The sequence below is a fragment of the Anomaloglossus baeobatrachus genome, chromosome 2 (assembly GCF_048569485.1).
Source record: "Anomaloglossus baeobatrachus isolate aAnoBae1 chromosome 2, aAnoBae1.hap1, whole genome shotgun sequence".
In the NCBI taxonomy this organism is placed as follows: Eukaryota; Metazoa; Chordata; class Amphibia; order Anura; family Aromobatidae; genus Anomaloglossus; species Anomaloglossus baeobatrachus.
The window spans coordinates 47,529,855-47,556,825 of record NC_134354.1 but is presented as its reverse complement, the minus strand read 5'-3'; positions in this window follow the sequence as shown (position 1 = coordinate 47,556,825).

Sequence of the window (26,971 nt, the reverse complement as noted above, 5' to 3'; positions counted from 1 at the left end):
CACCGGACTGACTTTGGGACTTTCCTTTTATTGAAACCCACCGGGGTGATTGAAGCCGGGTCAGGCCACTCACAGCCTGACCCCGAATACCACCGGCCCGGTGACCGTGCCATCCCTGCAGGCCCCGGCGCAGGCGTTTCATAGTCCCGTGGTCCAGGTGAATGGGAGTGGTGGCTGCGGAGAGTGTCATGCAGGGTTGGACCGGGGATGGATGGTGTACTCACAGTTCCAAAGAATTGCACACAGAGTCCAGTGGTAAACCAAATTGCCAGTGACCGGTTGCCTCTGGCGGGTGTATTCGGGTCCCACAGCCTGGTGTAGCAAACAGGGGTCCCTTCCTCCTGCCCTCAGTGTTTGTGTCTTCAATGGGACAACTCCGCTTGGAATGGGGAAGTCCACTCCCGGTACTTTGTATGTTGGGAGCTGTGGCCCGCGAAATCTGACCCTTGGGATCTCTGTGGGGTCTGACACCCTATCCCCCGCGTTGGGCTTCCATTTCGTTCTCTGGGCTTACTGTGGAACAAGGCCTGAAACCTTGTCCCCGGCTGGTCAATTGACAAGGGGCTTGAAACCTTCCTCGCCCTAGGGTTCAGGCACCCCGACTGTGCACGGCTTCCGGACCAGATTCCCGCTGTCGGGACCGGCAGGCTACAACCCTGCCCCGGTCCAGTTAAGGTCTCCCACGACCGGATCTCCGTCGTCTGTGGTCCTGCTCGCCGTCTGCCACCTAGTCCGGTAGTCCAGAGGCCCCAACCCCTGACTCCGCTGTCACTCCACACTCCTCCACTGTCAGTACTGTTCTACTGTCTGGACTGTTCTGTTCTCTTGTGTTCCCGCCCCTGACACCTCAGGACCCCTAGGTTGCTGCTCTCATCCACTTGGTCCCACCCACTGGTGTGTCCCTATTGTCATGGGGGGTTACTAGGCTTTACTGGCTGGTGTTGTGCACCTGGGTGTGGGTTTTGTGTTGGTATGCCAAGGAGGATGGAGTTTTGTACCTGAGAGATTTGTACAACCTCTGTGACTACCTGGTTTTGCCAGGCCGTCACATTTGTTGTAAACTCTGCAGATTAGTTGTGATTGGAAGAAGTCGTTATGTCAGTTTGGACAAGATGTAAAAGACGGAAAAGTGAACGAATCATTAAGAATGTCAGCTACAAGTCATCTGTAACTGTACTGTAACCACTTGTACATTCTGCAGGACTGGCATTAACCACTATATGGTCACCGTATGGCAGTAATATCAGTGTTGATCTTTGTATAGTGATTTATATCCAATAACAGCGTGTTGATCTGGTGAGGTTCTCCTATAGCCATAATCAGGGCACGCCCCTGTAGTTGTACACATAGTTACCTGATTAAGGGCCCACTTGGAAATTTTGTTCCCCTGTAAGGAAGTAGAAGAAGCAGAAGACTCACTCAGTTAATACCTCTCTGTGTCTGCAAGCAAACATTGACATCTGCTGGTTAAAAATGATAGCAAGAGGACAATCAGGAACTTAAGAGTGAAGCGCATGTTTCCTCAGGGGGTAGATTGGAAGAGACACTGGGTCAGGAGACAGTTGCTGCGCAGTGCTAATTATAAAAGACTCCGAAAGGCCAAGAAGGGAAGCAGTCGGTGCCTGATCCTGTAGCAAGATGGTCATGTGAGCAGCAGAGTGGGCTTTAAGCCCCAGTACTAAGAGGACCAGATGCCAGAGAAGTTCCAAGACCAGATTCCAGAGAGCATCTGAGATCAGATCCAAGAGAAGATCTGAGACCAGATCCCTGAGAAGATCTGAGTACAGTTGCCGGAGAAGACCCGAGACCAGTTTCAAGAGAAGACCCACTACCAGACGCCAGAGAAGACAGAAGATCATTTCTGAGAGAAGACCCAAGACCAGACCCCACAGAAGATCCGAGATCAGATGCGAGAGAAGATCCGACCTCACAGAGTCAGAGCCGAAAGAAAGGAGAGATGACCAGGCAGTAGTGGAGGACCGTCTGTGTGAGCCATCACTTTCTGTGTGAACATATGGTAGCAGGCTGGGACTAAGGTTGTATGGCACACCTGTGGTCACGGGAGCCACAGTGGCGTTGTTCTCCTCACCGGGATCAATGCTATGCATGGAGGCAGCGTGGGGACCTCTCCTTGTCAGGAGCATTACATGCAACATCTCCTACTCCAGGCCAGCAGGGGGAGCTCATAACCTGTTTTGAAGGGAGTCTCTCTGTACATGCTGACCTGGGGGAAGGGTTAGAGTGAATAGGAAGGAAGTCAGGCAAAACAGTGTTGGCGAGGAGAAAGAGCAGTCGCTGTTTGAGAGATCCTATGTGAGCTTTCCAGGACCGAGCACTAGGATGGGACACCGGAGTCCTCAGTTACTGGGTGCTAATGGCCCAGTAGCAAAACCCGGAGGGCAAGAGATTCTAAATTCCTGGCCCACCATAGTTCCAAGACACAGCAGCAATATAGAACCCGGGATCGCAGTAATACAAGTGGGTCCCATAACCTGTTCATGTTGCCCGTCACAGAGGACAGTCATATTCTAGTAAAGAAAGAGAAGGGGATGCTTTGCTGCTTCAGGCCGCAGCAGCTACCACCAAGAGCACATTAAGGAGGGTCTCCAACCCACCAGGCAAGGAGAGATCCACGATACTTCTGGGCTCACCAGACCACTGTATACCTGGACAAGAACACCTGACCAGTAAAGATATAGCGGAAACTATCAACTTGTGTCCTCCAGTTTCTATCGGCGTCCCAGCCCTGCACCCCATTGCACCACTAAAACCCTCACCATCTTCCTAGGGCCCGCTCCACCTGTGGGGAGCGATCACACCCGAGCTGCACCACGACCAGCCCCAGCAAGAAACCCGTCAGTGGCGGCTATTCCCTGGCCGCATACAACAGGTGGCGTCACGACAAACTTTTCCCAATACCCCCACTTCCTCCACCATTTACTGTACACCTCGGGGCCACGGAACCAGGCAAGGCCACCCCGTGGCAACGCCTGACCCAACCCGAAACGGCCCGGCGACGAGTAGGTTAACAGCAGAATTATTAGGCAACTGTGGAGTAGTTGGATGCATGTGATGGAGCATTGTCCTGCATGAAAATCATGTTTTTCTTGAACGATACCGACTTCTTCCTGTACCACTGCTTGAAGAAGTTGTCTTCCAGAAACTGGCAGTAGGTCTGGGAGTTGAGCTTCACTCCATCCTCAACCCGAAAAGGTCCCACAAGTTCATCTTTGATGATACCAGCCCATACCAGTACCCCACCTCCACCTTGCTGGCATCTGAGTCGGAGTGGAGCTCTATGCCCTTTACTGATCCAGTCTCTGGCCCATCCATCTGGCCCATCAAGAGTCACTCTCATTTCATCAGTCCATAAAACCTTTGAAAAATCAGTCTTAAGATATTTCTTGGCTCAATCTTGACGTTTTATCTTATGTTTCTTGTTCAAAGGTGGTCATTTTTCAGCCTTCCTTACCTTGGCCATGTCCCTGAGTATGGCACACCTTGTGCTTTTTGATACTCCAGTAACGTTGCAGCTCTGAAATATGGCCAAACTGGTGGCAAATGGCATCTTGGCAGCTTCACGCTTGATTTTCCTCAATTCATGGGTAGTTATTTTGCGCCTTTTTTGCCCAACACGCTTCTTGTGACCCTGTTGGTTATTTGCCATGAAACGCTTGATTGTTCGATGATCACGCTTCAAAAGTTTGGCAATTTCAAGACTGCTGCATCCCTCTGCAAGACATCTCAGTTTTAGACTTTTCAGAGCCCGTCAAATCTCTCTTCTGACCCATTTTGCCAAAGGAAAGGAAGTTGCCTAATAATTAAACACTCCTTATATAGGGTGTTGATGTCATTACACCGCACCCCTCCTCATTACAGAGGTGCACATCACCTGATTTACTTAATTGGAGTTGGCTCTCAGCCTATACAGCTTGGAGTAGGACAACATGTATAAAAAGTATCATGTCATCAAAATACTCATTTGTCTAATAATTCTGCACACAGTATAGTGTGTAAATAGCATTGTATTGATATTCTTGTTGTCTTAAGGTATTGTCACACATAACAAGATCTCTAGCGAGATCGCAGCTGAGTCACGGTTTCCGTAGTAGCGATCCAGTTAGCGATCTCGTTATGTGGGACACCTACCAGCGATCAGGCCCCTGCTGTGAGATCTCTAGTCGTTGCCGAATGGTCCAGGCCATTTTCTTCAAAGGCGATGTCCTGCTGGGCAGGACACATCGCTGTGTTTGACACTGTGTGACAGGGTCGCAGTGACTGCTGAGATCGTTATACAGGTCACTACTGCGCCCTGTATTGTTCCTGCATCGCTGGTAAGATCTGACTGTGTGACATCTCACCTGCGACCTCCCAGCGACTTACCTGCGATCCCTATCAGGTCGCATCGTTTTTGGGATCGCTGGTAAGTCGTTGTGTGTGACTGGGCCTTTAGTTGCAGTATTATATTTGCTATATTTCTTTGCTGGTATCTTCCTAACTCCTTGACCCTGTGCTGAAGACATCTTATCTTTCTTTCTGTTAAGTGAATAAATTGTTGTTGATATGAGGAGACAATGGATGTTGATACATTGCATTCTCATATCTGCTCTGTTGCATCCGCCTACCTGTTTACACCCCCTGAGCTGAACTCCTAGCTACGCATCTACCCTACTACCATATGATGAAGCATGATGGACATAATGTGTCATCTGTTATCTGAACCCTATGCACAACTAATGTCTACTTTGCAGGAACGTCTATAGGTGAGACTATCTGTACTCTGGGACAAGTTGGCAAAGGTTCTGGATGTCACAGAATATTTGAAGAAACCTTTTGGAACTCAACTTGTGACGCCCCTGGACTATCAGGTCGTCACAGGGTATCTGCCCTCCCGTACAGTATCCACCTCCTTCTTGGTTTAGAGTACCTAACTATATGGTGTTGCCTACATCAACTAATCAAATCCTAGATACACCCTGCACCACACCCACTAAACACACCAGTGGACGGCTTGAGTGGAATAGAGTCACCCACCTGGGGGGTTGGGGAGGAGAGGTATGGAGTGTCAGAAGGAGAGAGTTGGGTCTGAGAAGGGAAAATGAGAGGAGGTCAGGAGCAGGGTTCCTGGGAAGCAATCTAGGTGACAGACGGTGGTCTGGGCCTAGAGGAGCTGGACCCCTGGTCGCAGGGGATCATGGGAAGGGGCACGGAACTGTCGAGGAGGACAGCCGGCAGCCTTGCACCATCACCGGGCTGGAACCAAGGCACGACGGGGTACGTGGACCCTAGGTTGGGGAGTAGCTTCAGGCAACCTGACAATTTACCCGAGGAGAATGGAGCCTTCAAGATCCGTTCCCACTCACTCCAAAATCGGGGTACTAGCGCAACGAGGGGGATAGGACTTTCCACTCAAAACGGTCCAGAAAATCCCAAGCGTGAACCCTGAGAGCAAGCTCTCACACGTAGCCATAGTGGGGAGCGGGACCCGGCAGGTTTCATACTACCGGGACCAACAGAGAAGTAAACTTAGTGCCAGAAGGCAGGTCACAGATCACCAGGCAGCACCATTGGGGACGGGACCCGAACTAAGCTCCCCTCAGCGGCAGTGGTATCCAGAACTTTGGTTTATCCAGTTGTCGGTATCAGCTTAATGGACTGAGTGAGTACGCAAGTGACCTCTTTGCATCCAACGGCACTCCCCTTCTATCACCGAGCCCCGGGGTATCCCCCCTACCTGTGGAGGGTCACAACACCTGGCTGCCCCATTCCATCATCCCCGGGTACTCCTGTGACGCCCTGGGCAAGCCAGGGGTCACAGGTCATAACACCATCACACCCTACACCCCGGATAGGTACACCAAAGCTACACAAAAATCCTTGTTGCCTTCCTCCAGGGGCTGATGTCTACACCAGGGGGTGGGCCAGGCGGTTGGCTCCACCCACCGAGGAGTTCACAGCCCTGGAGGCGGGAAAACCAGCAGATCAGCTAGGGAAGTGAAGGAATAAACAGTGAAGTGGTAGAGGAGCAAGAGAGGAAGGAGAAGGAGGACAGTGAGAGTAGTGACAGTAAAAGTGACAGTTGAGAAAGCTAGAAGTTGGTCCGGGTGTGTGCCCCGGACTGAAAACAGCAAGGTCAGCAGACGGCGGTGACTGTCTGCAGGAGAGGCTACTTGGAGATTGCCGAAAGGACCGTGGACGGGTGGTGGCACGGCGGTACCGGAGCGGTATACGAAGAGAAGCCAGCACCATTGGCAGGGGCCTTTCGGATCCCGGCAAGGCTAGGAGTCGCCGTGAATTTGCCAAATCCGTCAGTGAAGGGGACCTCTGGGTCTCCCAACAACCAAGTCCCGATTGAAGGTGTGTCGCCCTGGGCAAGCCAGGGGACACAGGTCACAACACCACCACACCCCACACTCCAGGTAGGCACATCACAGCTAACCAGAAATCCTTGTTGCCTTCCTCCAGGAGTCTGATGATGCACACCAGGGGGTGGGTCAGGCGGTTGGCTCCGCCCACCAAGGAGCTCACAGCTCTGGAGGCAGGAAGAAACCAGGCAGATGAGTCCAGGAGGAGGAAGTGGAAGGAGTAACAGCAGTTGAGCCCAGGCAGGGCAAGAGTGAAGTTGAGTTAAGTGGAGGAGTTAAGAAGGTGAAAGTAGAAAAGGAGGAAAGCAAGTAAAGTGACAGAAGAGAAAGACAGCCTGAAGGGTCCAGCTTTGTGAGGGCCAGAACAGCAAGGTCAGCAACGGCGGTGACTGTCTGGAGGGGGACCGTTTGGAAGTTCCTGGAAGGACCCCGTTGGCTGTGTGCCCGGTGGTCTGGAGCAGTGTTCCGAAGGACAGTCAGCACCAGGGCAGGGGCCTCTCGGACCCCGGCAAGGCTAGGAGTCGCCAGATTTGCCAAATCCGTCAGTGACGGGGACGCAGCTCCCCCAACAACCAAGTCCTGAGTGAAGGCAACAGCCCAACCTGAACCGGGGAGACACCGCCACCGCCAGGGCACCAGTTTCCCCAGGGCCAGTGCCTGCGGGCAAAGTGTAGAGCTCCTCCGGCCCAGATTGCAGCCGGGGAGCGGGTAACCGGAGGGAATCCACCGATACCACAAGACAAACAAAGGTGCAAGGAAGAGGGACATCACCGTCACCTACCGGGAGTGCAGGTGCAGCCGTCTGTGGGACCGTCCTACCAGCCGTTTGGTTTACCGTACAAACTGTGTCCGTGTGTCAGGCTGAGTGAGTACCATAGTGCCGCAAGGCACAGCGCTGCCCCCGCGTCCCTGCGCCCTCCAGGCCCTACACTTCACATCTCATCACTGGGCCCCGGGACCACCAACCCCTACCCACGGAGGGGCAACACAACACCTGGCTGCTCCGCATCACCATCCCCGGGACCCCCATACAGAGCAGCGGTGGTGCAATCACCACAACCGTGGGTGGCGTCACGAACTATAACAATCCCCCACACCCAACAAACCCCCTTTCACTCACGGGCGAGGAGTGTCGCTCGAGAAACCCCGGGATCCAGCCCACAGCTCGAGCCACCAGGAGCAGCTGCCGGACCCGAGCAGAAGGGGTGAGCGCGGTGTGCTGACACCCTCCTCCCCGCCCGCGACAACTTGGCGTCACGAACAGGATCTTACCGCTCTGCCGTCTGGTAGAGGTGCGCCTTGTTACCGCCGGAGGTATCCGGCAGAAAAATTTCAGAAGCCGCCATCTTTGGCGCGAAAAGTTCCCGCTCGAGCGTCTTCTCGAGCAGTAGAGGTGCGAAGGCCAAAACCCCGCCCCGAGAGAGGAGGGGCCGGAAAGAGCTAAGGGGGACGCGATGGCGGCTGGCGGCATGTAGTCGCCGCTATAAAAGCAGGGACGCCAGGACCTTGCAAGAAGACCGTTCCTGGAAGCAAACAGTGAAGACACCATGTGGATGCCGTCCCGAAACACCGTGGCCCCCGTACCGGGAACCGCAGCGTGGGTGGAAATCCGGACCGCGCAGCTCCATCTAAGGCTGCAGGTCAAGATGCAGCTCCTCTTGGAGGAGTGGGAGACCGACATGGCGGACGTTATAGCCACCGTGCGGAGACGCGAGGAGGAAGCGGAGGAAGGGAGGGTGAGTGACCCACGCCCCTATGTCCCAGAGGGACCGGTCGCTGCGGCTGAGGGACCCGGTCCAAGCCCTCTCCCCCCGTTGCCTCCCTCGCCACCCGTCTCGGAGGCCGTGACCCCGCCACGAGGCCCGCTACCACCGCAACCGGTAGCGATACCCAGCCCGTCCGCCCCAGCGGACCGACCTGTAGCCGGAGCCCGTAACAAACCGGAGGCATTACCTTGGAAGGCCCCGAAGATTGTGCCAGAGACAGTCCCCAAGCAGTTTCCCGAGCCGGAGCCGACGACCCGCTCCGAGCCGAAGGCCCAACTGCGGAAAGCCCCTGTGCCCATCCCCCACACCTCGGCTGAGGTGGCGCCGGGTTGTTGCTGCAAGGCAGCGCCCAAGGCCATGACACCGCGGGATACGCTGCCCACCTTCCTGACAGTGGGTAACGTGCTGGATGTCCCGCGGGGCTCAACCCGTGCGCCGGAGCTGGCAGCAGCGCCATACTGGGACAGGGAGCCGACAAAGCTGGGCCTGGAGATCGCGGAGAGGGAGAGAAGGAAAGCCGAGCTGGTGGCCCGAGCCATTCGGGAAAAGGAAAACCTGCGGCAAGCGACCTTCCGTGTCCGGGGCCCGTTCTACGAGGGGCAGGTGAGGCGATTTGATGTCCGCCGGGGCTACGGGTTCATATACGAATCGGGCCTGGAGGCCGAGGTGTTTGTGGCCCGGCGGGACGTGAATGCCCATCTGCCCGAGGAGCATCCTGGCCGCAATCTTATACCGGGGGACATGGTGCGTTACACCCGGCACTGCGGAGAGAGGGGGTGGTTTGCCCTGGATGTAAAGCTAAGGGGCAGCCCGGAGAGCAAGGTGAGCTCTGCATCCCCTCCCTCGGATGAAGCAGCAAAAGGACCGGAGTAGGGCAGCGGATGCCCGTTGCACCGTCCCCGTTGGGACTATCACTGAAGTTGTTGTTTGAAAGTTTGAAATGATAAGTGAAATTACCGAAGAAGTCACCTGATTTGTTTGTGATTAGAACCGGCAGGAGCTGGCACCGTTGTCCCCGTGGGGACCGTTTAAGTTTATTGGCATGGGAACTATCCATGGACAAGCCCGTGAACTTGCAGGGCACCACAAACGTTAAGTGGCTTGTAAATATGTTGGTTACCGTAACCGTTTCCGCTATACCGCCTCCGGAGAGGCAGGTTGGAGGGAGGGCCCTGAGCAGAGCAGGCAAGGGCCCAGCCACCAAAGGAACCGGTGGCCACCCTCTGGAGGGGAAGGACAGATCCCGCTCGGGTAACTTGTGCTGGACTGTGGGTCAAGGGGTGCTGCCTGGGTTTTAGGGGCAGCATCAGGGCCAGGTTGCTTGGGTGGGAGAGAGCGGAAACCGTGACCGTATACCGTTGCAACGTTTAAGTAAATGTGCCTCCCGTCTTGGGAAGAGTTTTTGATTAAAATGTTATTCATGTTTTCTTAACCTTGTTACCCCTTTTACAGAAAAATAAAACCGGTGTAGGACGGCAGCCCGCGGACGGTCTGCATTTTGCTAAGGGGGAATGTGTCGCCCTGTGCAAGCCAGGGGACACAGGTCACAACACCACCACACCCCACACTCCAGGTAGGCACATCACAGCTAACCAGAAATCCTTGTTGCCTTCCTCCAGGAATCTGATGATGCACACCAGGGGGTGGGCCAGGCGGTTGGCTCCGCCCACCAAGGAGCTCACAGCTCTGGAGGCAGGAAGAAACCAGGCAGATGAGTCCAGGAGGAGGAAGTGGAAGGAGTAACAGCAGTTGAGCCCAGGCAGGGCAACAGTGAAGTTGAGTTAAGTGGAGGAGTTAAGAAGGTGAAAGTAGAAAAGGAGGAAAGCAAGTAAAGTGACAGAAGAGAAAGACAGCCTGAAGGGTCCAGCTTTGTGAGGGCCAGAACAGCAAGGTCAGCAACGGCGGTGACTGTCTGGAGGGGGACCGTTTGGAAGTTCCTGGAAGGACCCCGTTGGCTGTGTGCCCGGTGGTCTGGAGCAGTGTTCCGAAGGACAGTCAGCACCAGGGCAGGGGCCTCTCGGACCCCGGCAAGGCTAGGAGTCGCCAGATTTGCCAAATCCGTCAGTGACGGGGACGCAGCTCCCCCAACAACCAAGTCCCGAGTGAAGGCAACAGCCCAACCTGAACCGGGGAGACACCGCCACCGCCAGGGCACCAGTTTCCCCAGGGCCAGCGCCTGCGGGCAAAGTGTAGAGCTCCTCCGGCCCAGATTGCAGCCGGGGAGCGGGTAACCGGGGGGAATCCACCGATACCACAAGACAAACAAAGGTGCAAGGAAGAGGGACATCACCGTCACCTACCGGGAGTGCAGGTGCAGCCGTCTGTGGGACCGTGCTACCAGCCGTTTGGTTTACCGTACAAACTGTGTCCGTGTGTCAGGCTGAGTGAGTACCATAGTGCCGCAAGGCACAGCGCTGCCCCCGCGTCCCTGCGCCCTCCAGGCCCTACACTTCACATCTCATCACTGGGCCCCGGGACCACCAACCCCTACCCACGGAGGGGCAACACAACACCTGGCTGCTCCGCATCACCATCCCCGGGACCCCCATACAGAGCAGCGGTGGTGCAATCACCACAACCGTGGGTGGCGTCACGAACTATAACAATCCCCCACACCCAACAAACCCCCTTTCACTCACGGGCGAGGAGTGTCGCTCGAGAAACCCCGGGATCCGGCCCACAGCTCGAGCCACCAGGAGCAGCTGCCGGACCCGAGCAGAAGGGGTGAGCGCGGTGTGCTGACACCCTCCTCCCCGCCCGCAACAAAGGCAACAGTCCAACCGTTACAGAGAGACACCGCCACCGCCAAGGCACCAGTTTCTCAGGGCCAGCGCCTGCGGGCAAAGAGGGGCTCCTCCGGCACATATCCAAGCCGGGGAGCGGGTTACCGGTGGGAACCCATCGCTACCAACATAGACTTAGGTGCAGGAAAAGGGACCGTCACCGTCAACTACCGGGGAAAAGCAACAGCAGCCGTCCGTAGGAATCGTCTTTCCAGCCGTGTGTTTTACCGAGAACTGTGTCACCGTCTCAGGCTGAGTGAGTACCACAGTGGCGTGAGGCACAGCGCTGCCCCCGCGTCCCTGCACCCCACCAAGCCCTGCACCGGCCCCGCCATCCCTCATCCTCCAACTCATCACTGGGCCCCGGGACAACCACCCCCTACCCACGGAGGGGAGAACTAACAACTTTGCTGCTCCCTGTCACCACTCCCGGGATCCCCATACAGAGCAGCGGTGGTGTCCCTACAATCACCACAACCGTGGGTGGCGTCACGGACAATAAACTATCTCAAAAACCAAACCCCTTTCACTCACGGGCGAGGAGCGCCGCTCGAGTCTCCGGGATCCGGCCCATCACTCGAGCCACCGAGCAGCAGCAGGCCGCAGCAGCAGCCGCAGCCGGACCCGAGCAGTGGGAGAGCGCAGCGTCCCCTCCTCCACCCGTGACACTCCCAACTGCAGCGGGGGTACGCCTAATTACCACATACCACGGGTGGTGTCATAAACTCTAATACATCCCCTGTAAATACCCCCCCTTCATTTGAGTGGCCGCACGACCCCTGGGTCTGGAGACCCTCGAGCCACCGCGGATCCGGATCCAAGCAGCTCGGCTGCTGGCACGGGGGCAGCACGAACTCTTCTGGAAGGTTACAGAGGATAAGGATTCCCATGCCCTCCAGAAAGGGGCATGACTAGGGGAAAAATGTAATCGAAGCGATCTAGCCAGTCTCTAATGTCTGCAAATCTCTGCACTTAATTTCTCTGTTATTCAATTGATAAGAAAATATATAAGAATTAGATGACAGATGATTTCCTTCCATACTGGAGAGGAGGCTGCAACAGATGGGCCTATATTCGATATTAGATTATGGTTGGGATTAGCAGATGTGGAGTTTTTGAACTGTCTGTTTCCCACTTGCAGCATGTTCAATGAGCCGCACAGTAAATTATTCAGGATGAGTCAATCATATAAATGCATGTTTAATGATAAAAATCAATAATCAGCTAAAAAGGTGATGGGTTCCTGACATGGAAGGACTTTAGATATTTTTATCTGATCATTCTTGAGCTGCATCTCCAATGCAGAACTTTTTGTCTCCATGGCAACAGACTATAAACAAACCCTGAACAAACTGTCCTCTGTCTCCTCCTTGTTTATAATCAATCACTGCCAATAGACTAAATAGGACTGGTCCTGACTATCCGAGCGGCAGTCCTGACTATCCTAGGGGTGGTCCTGACTATCCTAGGTGTGGTCCTGACTATCTTAGGAGTCATCCTGACTATCCCAGAGGCGGTCCTTACTATTTAGGGGTGGTCCTGACAATCCTAGTGGTGGCACTTACTATCCTAAGGGTGCTTCTGACTATCCTAGGTGTGGTCATGACTATCTTAGGGGTCATCCTGACTATACTAGGGGCTGTCCTGACTATCCTATGGGTGGTCCTGTCTATTCTAGGGATGATTCTGACTATCCTAGGGGCAGTCTTTACTATCTTAGGGGTGGTTGTTATTATCCTAGGGCTGGTTCTGACTATCCTATCCTAGGGCAGTCTGACTATGGAAGGGGTAGTCCTTACTATCCTAAGGGCAGTCCTAACTACCCTAGGGGCAGTCCTGATTATCCTAGGGGCAGTCCTGACTATTTTAGGGGTGGTTGTTATTATCCTAGGGGTTGTCCTGACTATCCAAAGAGCCATGACTATCCATGTGGTAGTCCCTACTATCCTAAGGGCAGTCCTAACTATCATAGGGGCAGTCCTGACTATCCTAGGGGTGGTTTGTTATTATTGTTATTATTCTAGGGCTGGTTCTAACTATCCTAGGGGCAGTCCAGACTATCCAAGGGGTAGTCCTTACTATCCTAAGGGTAGTCCTAAATATCCTAGGTTGATGATAGAAAGAAAGGCGTGCACACTAATAGGGGGATGAGGTGCTAGTGATGGGGAAGGTCCCACACAAGTACATATATAGTTACACTGCACACTCAAATGTCAATAAATGATGATTTTATTCAGAATCAAAAAAGCCAAGCAATCAACTAGGGAAGAACACAGATACAGCTCTTGTCCATAGTAGAGGTACGGGATTTTTTAGAGGGAATATACATATACAAATAAACATACATATATATAAGCCGTTTGTCAAGTCCAGAGTAACTATCATTAAACATGAAACATTGGGAAAAATCTCCATCTCCAACCCCTATTTTTCCCAATGTTTCATGTTTAATGATAGTTACTCTGGACTTGACATACGGCTTATATATATGTATGTTTATTTGTATATGTATATTCCCTCTAAAAAATCCCGTACCTCTACTATGGATAGGAGCTGTATCTGTGTTCTTCCCTAGTTGATTGTAAAGAAATGTGATTCCTTCTCTATGTAATTATTTTCGATTATTTTTTGTATCTCATTTCTCATAGTTAACTCTCTAAATATCCTAGGAGCAGTCCTGACTATCTTAGGGGCAGTCCTGACTATCCTAGGGGTGGTTGTTATTATCCTAGAGCTGGTTCTAACTATCCTAGGGGTGGTCCTAACTATCCTAGGGGCAGTCCAGGCTATCCAAGGGGTAGTCCTTACTATCCTAAGGGCAGTCCTAACTATCCTAGGGGCAGCCCTGACTATCCTAGGGGCAGTCCTGACTATCTTAGGGGTGGTTGTTATTATCCTAGGGCTGGTTCTAACTATCCTAGAGGTGATCTTGACTATCCTAGGGGCAGTCCAGGCTATCCAAGGGGTAGTCCTTACTACCCTAAGGGCAGTCCTAACTATCCTACGGGCAGCCCTGACTATCCTAGGGGCATTCCTGACTATATTAGGGGTGGTTGTTATTATCCTAGGGCTGATTCTAACTATCCTAGGGGTGGTCCTGACTATCCTGGGGGCAGTCCTGACTATCCAAGGGGTAGTAGTCCTTACTACTCTAAGGGCAGTCCTAACTATCAAAGGGGCAGTCCTGACTATCATAGGGTTGGTTGTTATTAACCTTGGGCAATCCTGACTATGCACCCTATTTAAATCCAGCATGCAATTCTAGAGATTTGGGCCTTTTTCTTTAGTGCTAAGTTTTATAAGGATAATAATTCAGAGCACCCTAAAGATACACCCACGGAGTATCCTATGAGCCATGTCGCCATACAAAAACCATAAAAATTAGCACTAAACAAAAATGTATACATCACTGAAAATGTATATAAAAAAACAAAACAACCCCCCCCCCCCAGTAGATACTCAGGGGGGCAGCTGGAATTAAATATGAGCAAACACTGGACACTTTGGATCTGGTGACAAATGAATGAATATTGGAAAGTATCTACTCTTTTAGGTTACAGTGTGTACAGATCCGATCCAGTAGGGGGCGCCATCGAACCAGACAAGACTCTACATTTATACTGTTTGCTCATTTACTTTAATGTGCAGTTGGCCGGGTTTCTTTTCCGCATTAATTATTTATGTTTGCTCAACTTGGAGCTCTGGGAAAATTAAAACTTGTTTTCCTTGTGCGTATGTGAAAGCTGCATATATTTTACAGACAAGCTCCACATTATAGCGAAAAGATCTTCAACTTGTTGCATCTTGAATCCTGCCTTGTATATACCGCGTGAGATATAATGCGAAATTAAAGAGGCAGTGAAGAAGTAGAAGCAAATTGCTGCAATACCTGATAGTGCCCGGTGACAGGTGCGGGGCATTTCTAGAGGAAAGCAGTCATGTTATACTTTACAATGCCTATTCATCAGTGGCGTAGCCACTGCTTTTGCCGCCCGAGGCGGTCATCAAATTTGCCGCCCCCCTCCGTTGACCGTCGATAAGGGTACTTTCACACTTGCGTTAGTCGCAATCCACTGCTTTGGAAAACAGCGCAATCCGTAAACGGCTTGCGCTGTTTCCCATAGACTTGTATAAAACTAGGTAAAACTGTGGAGAGAAAAAGCGCAATAGGGTCTTACCCGGTATATATCCGGGGAAAATAAAAGGAATGCACTCACCTTAAGGAGTTGTGACAGTCACAACTCCTATGAAAGCTTATGTTGTTGGGATGAAATCTGCTGCAGCCCCCGTGGTTGATAACAGAGAACAATAGAGAAGGGGTTTATGACGCGCTATTCATCAGGAAGGAGAACAGAGAGATGATCAATGTTCCTTTATTGTGGCTTGCGTCTACGCGTTTCAGGAGCTCTGCTCCCTTCATCAGGACATACAGCACAAAAACAACACATCAGATATGTTGTTTTTGTGCTGTATGTCCTGATGAAGGGAGCAGGGCTACTGAAACGCGTAGACGCAAGCCACAATAAAGGAACATTGATCATCTCTCTGTTCTCCTTCCTGATGAATAGCGCAGCATAAACCCCTTCTCCATTGTTCTCTGCCATAGACTTGTATGGAAGACGGATTGCGACTAATGTGTCTTCGTTGCATCTGCCGCGTGATGGAACGACTGACCGTTGTTCAGCAGGAACGCAGCATATAGCGGTTTTTGAGCGGCGGAATCCCTTTTTTTCATTACACATGCTCAGCTCTTATGTTTAATAATTGAAATCAATGTCTCTCTCTCTCGGTGGCCAAATGATCAGCTGATCGGCCGGCTTTTGAGAGCGATCACCTGATCGGCCAGCTTTTGTGAGCGGTCAGCTGATCGCCCGGCGGCCAGCCGCTGGGTGATCAGCTGATCGTTCACAATAGCCTGCTGCCGGTAAAACAGTAAAATAAAACACAACAAACGGATCGTTTTGCAGCATTTTTGCAGTCGGTCGGTCTCTCTATCTCTGTCTGTCTGTTGGTCTCTCTCTCTCTCTGTCAGTCAGTCGGTCTCTCTCTCTGTCGGTTTCTCTCTCTCTCTGTCGGTCGGTCTCTCCCTCTCACCCCCTCTCTCATACTCACCGATCACCGGCATGGAGCTGCACAGCTGTCACACTGCTCTGGCGGCTTCTCGTCTTTTGAAAATGCCAGCCGCTCATTATTCCATCTCGTATTCCCTGCTTCCCCCGCCCACTGGCGCCTATGATTGGTTGCAGTCAGACACGCCCCCACGCTGTGTGACAGCTGTTTCACTGCAACCAATCACAGCCGCCGGTGGGCGGGTTTATATCGTGCAGTACAATAAATAAATATAAATAATTAAAAAAAAAACGTCGTGCGGTCCCCACCAATTTTGATACCAGCCAAGATAAAGCCACAAGGCTGAAGGCTGGTATTCTCAGGATGGGGAGCTCCACATTATGGGGAGCCCCCCAGCCTAAAAATATCAGCCCGCAGCTGCACGGAATTGCCGCATCCATTAGATGCGACAGTCCCATGACTCTACCCGGCTCATCGCCCTGGTGCGGTGGCAATCGAGATAATAAGGAGTTAATGACAGCCCATAGCTGCCACTAGGTCCTAGGTTAATCATGGCAGGCGTCTATGAGAGACCCCCATGATTAATCTGTAGTGAAAGTAAGTAAACACAAACAACGAAAAATCCTTTATTTGAAATAAAAGACAAAAATACACCCTCTTTCCCTACTTTATTAACCCCAAATACCCCTCCAGGTCTGGTGTAATCCACACGAGGTCCTATGACGCTTTCAGCTCTGCTACATCGGAAGCTGACAGGAGTGGCAGTAGAACACCGCCGCTCCTGTGAGTTCCACGCAGAAACTGAAGTGAACGCGCTGTCAGCGGGGACGTCAGTGAGGTAGTGCCAGTGTGTGCGGTGATGATGGGGGCGGTAGTGCCTGGTTGTGTGCGGTGATGATGGGGGTGGTAGTGCCGGGGTGTGTGCGGTGATGATGGGGGCGGTAGTGCCGGGGTGTGTGCGGTGATGATGGGGGCAGTAGTGCCTGGTTGTGTGCGGTGATGATGGGGGTGGTAGTGTCTGGTTGTGTGCGGTGATGATGGGGGTGGTAGTGCCGGGGTGTGTGCGGTGATGATGGGGGCGGTAGTGCCGGGGTGTGTGTGGTGATGATGGGGGCAGTAGTGCCGGGTTGTGTGCAGTGATGATGGGGGCGGTAGTGTCGGGGTGTGTGCGGTGATGATGGGGGCGGTAGTGTCGGGGTGTGTGCGGCGATGATGGTGGCGGTAGTGCCAGGGTGTGTGCGGTGATGATGGGGGCAGTAGTGCCTGGTTGTGTGCGGTGATGATGGGGGCGGTAGTGCCGGGGTGTGTGCGGTGATGATAGGAGCAGTAGTGCCTGCGTGTGTGTAGCGATGATGGGTGCGGTAGTGCCGGTGTATGTGCGGTGATGATGGGGGCGGTAGTGCCGTGGTGTGTGCGGTGATGATGAGGGCTCTCTCTCTTGGCTAAAGAAAACTAAAAGAATGCAACACGTTATTTCACAGGAATCCGCTGCCTTTATTATCACACTATTTACAACGCATTAGTCACATGCGTCACACAACGCATTGTGACCGATGCCGCACAACGCAAGTGTGAAAGTAGCCTTATCCAGAAACCTTTTATAATCCGGAAAGCCATCAAAATATTTAGTTTTCATGGAGCTACAATAAAATCAAAATGCCGCCCCCCTGACACGTGTCGCCCGGGGCGGACCGCATCCTCCGCCCCCCTTTGTTACGCCACTGCTTTTCATACCTGATTTCTAAAAGTAAAGAAGATTTCTGCTTTCAGACTTTCGATTATATATGGAGGGCTATGTAGGGTCTATTATTCTGTATGGAGGGCTATGTGGAGCCCATTACTCTGTATGGAGGGCTATGTAGGGTCTATTATTCTGTATGGAGGGCTATGTAGGGTCTATTATTCTGTATGGAGGGCTATATGGGGCTCATTATTCTGTATAGAGGGCTATGTGGAGCCCATTACTCTGTATGGAGGGCTATGTGGGGCCCATTATTCTGTATGGAGGGCTATGTGGGGCCCATTATTCTGTATGGAGGGCTATGTAGAGCCCATTATTCTGTATGGAGGACAATGTGGGGCCCATTATTCTGTATGGAGGGCTATGTGGGGCCATTATTCTGTATAGAGGGCTATGTAGGGTCTATTATTCTGTATGGAGGGCTATGTGGAGCCCATTACTCTGTATGGAGGGCTATGTAGAGCCCATTATTCTGTACGGAGGACTATGTGGGGCCCATTATTCTGTATGGAGGGCTATGTGGGGCCCATTATTCTGTATGGAGGACTATGTGGGGCCCATTATTCTGTATGGAGGACTATGTGGGGCCCATTATTCTGTATGGAGGGCTATGTGGGGCCCATTATTCTGTATGGAGGACTATGTGGGGCCCATTATTCTATAGAGAGGGCTATGTGGCGTCCATTATTTTGTATAGAGGGCTATGTGGGGCCATTATTCTGTATGGAGAGCTATGTGGGGCCATTATTCTGTATGGAGGACTATGTGGGGCCCATTATTCTGTATGGAGGGCTATTTGGGGCCCATTATTCTGTATGGAGGACTATGTGGTGCCCATTATTCTATAGAGAGGGCTATGTGGGGTTCATTAATCTGTCTGGAGGACTATGTGGGGCTCATTATTCTGTATGGAGGGCTATGTGGGGCCCATTATTCTGTATGGAGGGCTATTTGGGGCCAATTATTCTGTATGGAGGGCTATGTAGGGCCCATTATTCTGTATGGAGGGCTATGTGGGGCCCATTATTCTGTATGGAGGGCTATGTGGGGCTCATTATTCTGTATGGAGGGCTATGTGGGGCTCATTATTCTGTATGGAGGACTATGTGGGGCCCATTATTCTGTATGGAGGGCTATGTGGGGCCCATTATTCTGTATGGAGGGCTATGTGGGGTCCATTATTCTGTATGGAGGGCTATTTGGGGCCCATTATTCTGTATGGAGGGCTATGTAGGGCCCATTATTCTGTATGGAGGGCTATGTGGGAGCTCATTATTCTGTATGGAGGGCTATGTGGGGTCCATTATTCTATAGAGAGGACTATGTGGGGCCCATTATTCTATAGAGAGGACTATGTGGGGCCCATTATTCTATAGAGAGGGCTATGTGGGGCCCATTATTCTGTATGAAGGACTATGTGGAGCCCATTATTCTGTATGGAGGGCTATGTGGGGCCCATTATTCTGTATGGAGGGCTATGAGGGGCCCATTAGTCTGTATGGAGGGCTATGTGGGGCCCATTATTCTGTATGGAGGGCTATGTGGGGCTCATTATTCTGTATGGAGTGCTATGTGGGGCCCATTATTCTGTATGGAGGGCTATGTTGGGCCCATTATTCTGTATGTCGGGTTATGTGGGGTCCATTATTCTGTATGTAGGGTTATGTGGGGCCCATTATTCTGTATGGAGGGCTATGTGGGGCCATTATTCTGTATGGAGGAATATGTGGGGCACATTATTGTGTATGGAGGACTATATAGGGCCCATTATTCTGTATGTATAACTATGTGGGATTTTTAGTTATAATACTAATATATGCCAATGACACATACATTTGATGCATCTCAATGGGCTATCGTCATTAATTTTTACAAATTTCTGAATTTTTTTCATCATATAAAAAACCTAGATGTTTGGTGTTTGCAAATTTATATTGACCTTAGTAATCATCTTGTGAGGTCAGTTTTACCATATAGTTAACATGGTAAATTAAAAACTCCAAAAAACATTGGGGAATTGCACTTTTTTTGCAATTTTAATGCACTTGGATTTTTTTCCGGTCTCCATTACTCTATATGGTAGAATGAATGGTATCATTCAAAAGTACAACTTGTCCTGAAAAAAAACAAAAAAACAAGCAATCACAGGGCTATATGGAAGGAAAAATGAAAAAAAATTATGGGTCTTGGAAGAAAGGGAGGAAAAACCCCCAAAACAAATAAACGAAAAATCGAGGTGAAAGGGTTAAAATTCGTGTAATAGCCTTATAATAGCAGCAGGAGAGCTGACCACTTTACATTGGCATGAAAGTGACAGATCTTCAGTGTTGTCCCATGAAAAAATATAAATAAAATATTTACAAAAATCGGAGGGGTGTACTCACTTTTGTGGCATACTATTGTTGCGGGCGGGGGCCGCTGCCGCTTCCGAGGGGCCGCTCGGATCCGGGTTCGCTGCTAGGGCTCGAGTGGTGACTGGACACGGGCTCGCACGGCCGGCTGTCTTCACAACCGTCGGAAAGCGGTATATTTACAGGGCTGTGTCTGTGACGCCACCCGTGGGTTGCAGTGAGAGAGATGGTAGCACGGCTGCTGCCTGGTGATGGGGCACCCGGGGCTGATGGAGCGGGGCAGCAAGGTGGGATCCCCTCCACGGGTAGGGGAGGTGTAGTCCCGGGGCCCTGAGTCGGTACACGGGAGTAATGGCTGCTGGAGGTGGCGCGCCGGGTTGGACCGGGGGTCAATGGTGTACTCACAGTTCAGTAATCACACACAAGCCCAGTGGTAAACCAAGTTGCCAGTGATCGGCTGCTGTTGGAGGGTGTATTCGGGTTCCACACCCGGGTGTAGTGAACAGGTGTCCCTTCCTCCTGCACTCTGTGTTTCTGTTTCCTCTGGGACAACTCCGTATGGAACGGGAAAGTCCACTCCCGGTACTCTTTATATTGGGAGCTGTGACCCGCGAAATCTGACCCGTGGGATTTCTGTGGGTTTTTGACGGACACCCTATCCCCCGCGTTAGGCTTCCGTTTCGCTCTCTGGGCTTCGGGAGAACAAGGCCTGAAACCTCGTCCTCTGCTGGTTAATTAACAAGGGGCATGTGTACCGCCCCCGTGCCAGCGGCCGAGCCGCTTGGATCCAGAGCCGCGGTGGCTCGAGGGGTCTCCAGACCTGGGGGTTTGCGCAGACACTCGAGTTTAAAAAAGGAGGAGGGGATATGTACAGGGGGATTAGAAGTTCGTGACACCACCCACGGTGTGTGGTAATGTGAGAGACCACCGCTGCTGTTGGGGAGCCCGGTGGCGATCGTGAAGCAGCAGGATGTTTAACCCCTCCGTGGGTAGGGGGTTTGTGCCCCGGGGCCCGTTGGATTGTTGGTGCTTGGGGTTGCCGTTCGGGATAGGAAGAGGGGATTTTCAGTGTACTCACTCAGTCCAGGAATAACAACACCAACAGCTTGCAAACCAGAATTCTGAGCATCACTGCAGCTTGGAGGGAGCACGCTTGGGTCCGTGCCCTTGGTGTTGCTGTTAGCCTGTGGGACCTTTTTCTCTAGTTGGACCCTCAAGCATAAAACTCTTTGGGTCCCGCTCACCTGTGTGGCTAACAGAGTGAACTTGTTCTCAAGGTTCACGCGTAGGATTTCTTTGGACTGTATTGGGAAAGTCCTATCCCATCGGTGCGCTAGTACCCCGATTTTGGAGCGGCTTGGGGATGAATCTTGATGTCTTCACCCCCGTCGGGTAAATTACCGGGATGCGTGAAGCTACTTCCCGGCCTAGAGTTCATGCACCCCGTCGTGCCCTGGCCCCTGCCCGGAGATGGCTTAAGGCCGCCGGCTACCCTCCTCGGCAGTCCGTGCCTTTTGACACGATACCCTGCGACCAGGGTTCTAGCTCCTACCAGGCCCAGACCAACGTCTGCCACCTAGTACTGAGGAGCCCTGCTCCTAACCTCCCACACAACATCATAACCTCTCCTCTCGAGAGTCACTGCACAACTCCCTCACTTTTTCACTTTCTCCTACCAAACCCATATGTGGGCGGCCCTATTCCCTTCAGGCCCTCCAATGGTGTGTCTGGTGGGTGCAGTGTAAAGTGTTCCTAGGATTTTGATTGGCTAAGCTGTTAGCAACACCAAAGGACCAGGATCCGTAACCAAGGAGGAGTGGATACCGTGCAGAAGGACAGATTGCACAATACCCTGTGACGCCAGGGCGTCACACCTTCCTCGTCCTAGGGTCCAGGCACCCCGTCTGTGCACTGCCTCCGGACCGGATTCCCGCTGTCGGCACCGGCAGGCTACAACCCTGCCCCGGTCCACTTTAGGTCTCCCGCAACTAGATCTCCGTCGCCTGTGGCCCTGTTCACCGTCTGCCACCTAGCCGGGTAGTCCAAGGGCCCCTATCCCTGACTACACTTCGCTTGAGCTCCAACTACTACACACTCTTGACTTGACTACTGTCAAACTCCAACTCCACTGAACTCAGACTTCAACTCAACGTGTTCCCGCCCCTGACACCTCAGGACTTCTAGGTGGGCGTTCTCATGTGCCTGATCCCGCCCACTGGTGTGTCCTTATTATAACGAGGGGGTGGCTAGGCTTTAATGGCTGTGTGTTGTACCTGAGTGTGGGTTTTGGTGGTCTCAAGGAGGGTGGACTACTTCTGTGACTACCTGGCGTTTGTGCTCAGTGTATACATGTGTGTGTACTATGTGTTTGCTCATTTACCAGTCTGAAAACCGACATTTACCTGTTAGAGGGATCTGAAGTATGATAATGCCAAGGGTGACTGTTATTGAAAAGAGTAATAACATGTAAATGATACTACGATTGCATTCCGTATACCCGTGTCACTGATTTTTCCTATGTGAAGTACTCTGATTTACTACTCTTACTGATCCTTAACTGTTTAAAGTTATTAAACCACTGTTAGTTCAATTACCACTGACTCCCCATTCTCTGCGCTGTTGCATCTTTCACCTGTTTTACACTTGGTGTAGTTGGCAGGATGCAATGTTCCTGAGCTTGCGAACCAGTCAGTGACCGAGTCCACCAGGGGCGGCGGTCCCTTAGGGACTATGCTTAGCAACCTACCAAAGTTTACGCTGTTGTTGGACTAGATAGAATGACTGAGAAGCATAGTTACATAGGTTGAAAAAAAAAAGACCCAGGTCAATCAAGTTCAATCTTCTGTCATCAATTATACATTTTTGTCACTAAATTATCTATAACCCATAATGTTCTGTGTACTGAGGAAATCAGCCATCCTTTTTTTAAAAGCTTTTAATTGGTGTCTGCCATTACTACGTTTTGTGGTAGGGCATTCCACAGTCTGACTGCTCTAACTGTAAACAACCCTTTCCTATTTCCAGTTTGAACCAGAAGTTTCCTTCCAGTATCTAAAGAAACACATCTGCAGGTTTTTCTCATTATCTGACATGAAATCAGAATAAACCTTTCCCGATTTAGGTCAATTAGGAACCAAAATTATTTATGCTAAATGCCAGAATAATGAGAGAGAGAATGTTTTAAGGCATTTTTATTACATTCTGCAAAGTCAAAAGTTTCCCTCCATGTCATTAGTATTTGGTGCCATTGCCCTTACACTGTATGACTTGGGTCAAATGTTTTGGATATCCTTCCACAAGCTTCTCACAATAGAATTTGGGCCCATTCCTCCTGACAAAACTGGTGTAGCTGAGCTTATTGGTATCGCTCACACCGGCCTCTTCAGCTTTCCCATAAATTTTTAATATGAATTGAGTATTGGGCTTTCTGATGGCCACTCCAAATATTGACTTTGTTATCCTTAAGCCACTTTGTGACGAGTTTGGCAGTATGCTTCAGGTTATTTTCTATTTGGAAGACCCATTTCCGCCCAAGCTTCAAGTTCCTCTCTGATGTCTTGAGATGTTGCTTCAGTACTGCCACATAATCTTCTTTCCTCATGATGCCATCTATTTTGTGAAGTGCACCAGTCCCTCCTGCAGGAAAACAACTTCACATCATTATGCTGCACTCCTGTGTTTCACAGTTGGGATGGTGTCTTAGGCGGCAAAGCTTCTCCCTTTTTCCTCCAAATGGAATGATGATCATTATGGCCAAGCAGTTAAATTTTAGTTTCGACAGACCACAGGACATGTCTCCAAAAATTAAGGTCCTTGTTCCTGTGTTCATTTGCAAACATTAATCTGGCTTTTTTATGTGTCTTTTGGAGTAATGGCTTCTTCCTGGCAGACTGGCCTTTCAGCCCATGTTGATACAGTACTCGTTTCTCTGTTGATAATGACACAATCTTACCAGCTTCCACCAGCATCTTCTCAAGGTCTTTTGCTTTTGTTCTTGGGTTGATATGCACATGTCTGACCAAAGCACGTTCATTTCTGGTACACAGAAAGGTATGATGGCTGGATATTCCCATCTTGTTTGTATTTGTGTATAATTGTTTGTACAGATGAATGAGGCACCTTCAGATATCTGTAAATGACACCCAACGATGATCCAGACTTGTCTTCCTGAGATCTTGGTTGATTTCTTTTGACTTTCTCATGATGCTACACAAAGAAGCAGTGTGTTTCAGGTGTGCAGTAAAATACATCCACAGATGTATCTCTAACTCAGATGTTGCCAATAAACCTATCAGAAGCTTCCAAAGACATGACATCATCATATGGGCTGTCCCATATTGTTTAAAGGCATAGTACTCTAAAGGGTGCTTTACACGCTGCAACATCGTTAGCGATCTCGTTAGCGATGTAACACGCCAGATCGCACATACGATCTGCCGAGATCGCACATGTCACTGGCGCTACAAAAAAAAAATGACCTATGTGCGATCTTGGTAAATCTTATCTGCGATCTGGCGTGTCACATCCCTAACAAGATCGCTAGCGATGTAACAGCGTGTAAAGCACCCTTTAGTGTATGTAAACTTTTTACTTTGCAGAAAGTAATAAAAATGCCTTAAAACATTCTCTCTCTGTCATTATTCTGGTATTTGGCAAATATAAATAATTTTGGTTCCTAATTGACCTAAAACGAAAAAGGTTTATGCTCATTTCATGTCAGATAGTGAGAAAAACCTACAGATGTTTCTTTATAGATGGTGCATGTAAACTGGGACGAGGTTAGGGTATGGTCATTCAGGATGGTCACCATATTGTCTGGGGCCTTCCACTCACTATCTCTGGGGCACGATTAGGCAGGGCGACGGATCTGGGGAGCAGGAGCCACGCATACATTTATTCAGTCTAGTCACCATGGGGAACCAAGTGAGACAGAGGAGAATACGGTCGCTGAGGGGAGAGCTAATAGCTCCCTCAGGACCGGCACACATCTCAGGGTGTGGAGCCCTAGGCTGGTGGGCACTTCATGGCCTGCTAGCAGAATCCGCCGGGCGGAGGATGATTTCAAGCCTTCTGGCCCACAACAGAGCCCGGGGCAAAGCAGCGTATAGAGCCAGCAGCCGTGACCATAGGGCGGCCCATCAACGGACTTGTGCTGCCTGCTAGACGGGACGGAGAACATAACTACCCAAAAGGACAGCGGTCCCTGTGTAGCTTCAAGTTGAAGGGACTCACACAACAAAGTGCAGAGAGGAAAGACTCACGAAGTATCCCTCCGTATCGGCCATCTCAGGGTGCGGAGCCCTAGGCTGGTGGGCACTTCATGGCCTGCTAGCAGAATCCGCCGGGCGGAGGATTTCAAGCCTTCTGGCCCACAACAGAGCCCGGGGCAAAGCAGCGTATAGAGCCAGCAGCCGTGACCATAGGTCGGCCCATCAACGGACTTGCGCTGCCTGCTAGACGGGACGGAGAACATAACTACCCAAAAGGACAGCGGTCCCTGTGTAGCTTCAAGTTGCAGGGACTCACACAACAAAGTGCAGGGAGGAAAGACTCACGAAGTATCCCTCCGTATCGGTCCCCGAACTATCCGGGTTCTTCTGTAGCCCATCACAGCGGAGTATGGCAGTCCAACGGCAGGAGCAACTCAGTGAGTAAACATTTTAAACTACAACCGCTGTATTGTCTGATCCTTCCCGCGCACCGCGCTTCCCACACTGGGGTGGACCACTACTCTCAACATCCTCCCTGGGGCCTAGTGGAGAGCTGCAACATCTGAGCTGCATTACCATCCGCCCCAGCAGAGAGAGACCCTGTGCAGTGGCGGCTCCCATTATAGCCGCATACCACAGACGCCGTCACAAAAGACAACTACTACCATCATCACCATCCCTATCATTTTTGGTTGAAACCGGAGCCGGGCCAGGCCACTGTGACAACCCAAACCCCCAACACCGGCCCGGTGACGAATAATCTCCCAAGACCCCACGGGCTCATCATATGTCCCCCCTCCTCAGCCACTTCCTAATCAGGCAATGTCTACATGATGTCTTTTTTGTTGAAACATCTGCTGCAGAATCCTCCTAAAAATAACTCCCCTGAAAATACTTGGAAATTGTTTCCTATTTATTTCTAATAGACAAGTAGTTTTATGAGCATTTTTTTATCTGGAGGATTTCTAAAATACCTGATGTAACAAAAAAAATTCTAGGTCACTTTTTTTGGAGCAGATCCTGAAGGAATCAAATCAAAACTAGGCATTGTGCAACCAAAAGGCTGCAAAAAATGGTTCATAATAAAGGCCCCGTTACACGGGGCGATATATCGTGCGATCGCACCCGCCCCCATCGTTTGTGCGACACGGGCATTTTGTTGCCCATGTCGCCCAAAGTCGGTAACCCCACCTCACACGCACTTACCTTCCAAACGACCTCGCTGTGGGCGGCGAACATCCTCTTCCTGAAGGGGGAGGGACGTCCGGCGTCACAGCGACGTCACACAGCGGCCGCCCAATAGAAGCGGAGGAGCGGAGATGAGCGGGACGTAACATCCCGCCCACCTCCTTCCTTCCGCATTGCCGGCGGCCGCAGGTAAGCTGCAGTCCGTTGATCCCGAGGTATCACACGGTGCGATGTGTGCTGCCTCGGGAACGATGAAATTGAACGAGTTTTTGAAAATGAGCGACGTGTCAACGAGCAACGATAAGGTGAGTATTTTTGCTCGTTCACAGTCGTTCATAGCTGTCACACACTACGATATATCAAACTATGCCGGATGTGCGTCACTACCGACGTGACCCCGATGATATATCGTTAGATATATCGTAGCGTGTAACGGGGCCTTAAAAAAAAACTCTTCCAAACACCTTCAAAACCTTAAACTTCACAAAAAATGAGTG